Below are 2721 nucleotides of genomic sequence, written 5' to 3' on the forward strand. Positions count from 1 at the left end.
GGAGCGTGTCATTATGGATTTCGTTGTTTGACTCCCACCGACTCAGAGGTAGTTCGATGTTGTTTGGGTCATTGTGGACAGGCTGACTAAGTCAACGCACTTCATTGCTGCTGCAGTTTCATATTCATTAGAGTAGTTGGCTGAGATTTATATCTGCGAGATCGTCCGTCATCACGGTGTGCCCATGTCTATCATATCTGACCGAGGCACACCGTTCACCTCACACTTTTGGAGAGCAGTACAATGTGAGTTGGGCACGTGGGTTGAGTTGGTGTTTCATCCTCAGATGGACGGACAGTCGTATCGTACTATTCAGATATTGGAGGATATGCTCCGCGCATGTGTTATAGACTTCGGAGGATTGTGGGATCAGTTATTGTCCCTTTTAGAGTTCGCCTACAACAATAGCTACCAGTCGAGCATTCAGATGGCTCCCTATGAGGCACTATATGGTAGATAGTGTTGATCGTCGGTCGGATGATTTGAGCCGGGGGAGGCTCGGTTATTGGGTACAGATTTGGTACAGGATGCCTTGGACAAGGTCAAGATTATACAGGATAGACTTTACACAGCTTAGTCCATGCAGAATAGTTATGCCGACCGCAAGGTTCATGATGTTGCATTCATGGTTGGGGAGAGAGTATTGCTTTGGGTATCACCCATGAAGGGGGTGATGAGGTTCGGAAAGAAGGGCAAGTTGATCCCTAGGTATATCGGACCTTTTGAGATTCTGGAAAGAGTGGCAGAGGTGGCTTACAGGCTTGCGTTGCCACCTAGTTTATCAGCAGTTCATCCGGTGTTCCATGTGTCCATGCTTCGAAAGTATCACGGCGATCCGTCCCATGTATTAGATTTCAGCTCTGTCCAGTTGGACAAGGATTTGACTTACGAGGAAGAGCCGATGGCTATTCTAGCCCGGCAAGTTCGCCAGTTGAGATCAAGGATTTACCCTTCAATTCGAGTACAATGGAGAGGCAGCCTGTCGAGGTAGCCACCTGGGAATTCAAGTCCGATATGTAGAGTAGATATCCCCAGCTCTGCACCAGCTCAGGTACTTTTCTATGTTTGAGGACGAACGGTTGTTTTAGAGGGGGAGAATATGATGACCCAAAGGGTCATCTTATGTTTTAGAACTTGATTCTGCGCTCTTAAGCCTTAAAAATCTCATTTTTACCCTCCTCGATTTGTGTGTGCAGCCCGGACATGTTTTCGCAAAGCTTTTATGTTGAAAATTGATGAAAATAAGAATTTATGCCTTAAAAGTTAATTTTAGTTGACTTCGGTCAACACTTTTGGTAAACGAGCCCGGATCCATGTTTTGACGGTCCCAATGTGTCCGTATCGAAATATGGGACCTGGGCGTCTGCCCGGAATCGAATTCGGAGGTCCATAGCTCGAGTTATAAAATTTTGATGAAAATTATAAGTTTGTAAATTAATTATTTTTAAGAATTGGTTAATGTTTGGCCATATTGATACCGGGTCCGTATTTTGGTTTCGGAGCCCGGTATAGGTCCAATATAATATTTAAGACTTGTCTGTGAAATTTGGTGAGAAACGGAGCTGATTTAACATGATTCAGACGTCTAGTTGAGAAGATAGAAATTTTAAAGTGTTCCTGAGAATTTCATTTGATTTGGTGCAAAATTCGTAGTTCTAGGTGTTATTTTGGCGATTTGATCCCGCGAGCAAGTTCATACGATGATTTTAGACTTCTGTGCATGTTTGGTTTGGAGCCCCGGGTGCTTGGGTGAGTTTCGGATAGGCCACAGGATGTTTTGGACTTGGGAAAATCTTGTATTTTGCTGCAGCAGGTGTTATGGCATGTCCTTCTTCGCGTTCGCAAAGGTACTTCCGCTAACGCGAAGAGTAAACTGATGAGGCCGGGATTTTCTACTTTGCGAATGCGAAGGCTTGGTCGCGAACACGAAGCAATGGGGGTGTTACCCTTCGCGAACGCGACAAGCTTATCTCGAACGCATACTGTTAGGCACTGGGTTGGGGAGTCAGTCTTTCCTTCATCGCGAACGCGGGCAATGTCTCGCAAACGCGAAGGCCAGGGGGGGTAGCCAATGCGGACAAGGTCTCGCGAATTCGAAGGCTTGGAAGCCTGTACCCTTCGTGAACGCGATAGTGTTCTCGCGAACGTGATATTGTTCTCACGACCCGGTGAACACTGTCGCCCAATACTTAACAGAATCCAAAAAGGGGAATTGGCCATTTATTTAAGTTTCTCAAAAACCAAACAGACTAGAGGCGATTTTCAAGAGTTGTTTTCTTCCCCAAAGTATTGGTAAGTGATTCTAAACCATTTTCTTTCAATTACCCATTACATTTTATGAATTATCAACCTAAAATCTAGCGTTTTCATATTAGAAATAGGGGTTAGGGTAGAAACTAGGAATTCCGAAAATTTGGAGATTTAGACCTCAATTTGAGGTCGGATTCCAAAACCACTTATATATCCGGGCTCGGGGGTGAATTGGTAAATGGATTATGGTCCGAACCTCGGGTTTTGACCAAGTGGTCTCGGGGTCGATTTTTTGACTTTTTGGAGGAAAATTTGGAAAATTTAATTTATGCAATATAATTGATTCCTTTAGCAATATTTGATATTATTGAGTCATTTTTAATAGATACGAGTGGTTTGGAGGTGAATTCTAGAGGAAAAGATGTGATTGAGAATTAAGTGGCCTTCGGAGCGAGGTAAGAGTTGTATCTA

Source organism: Nicotiana tomentosiformis, chromosome 2 (genome assembly GCF_000390325.3).
Source record: "Nicotiana tomentosiformis chromosome 2, ASM39032v3, whole genome shotgun sequence".
In the NCBI taxonomy this organism is placed as follows: domain Eukaryota; kingdom Viridiplantae; phylum Streptophyta; class Magnoliopsida; order Solanales; family Solanaceae; genus Nicotiana; species Nicotiana tomentosiformis.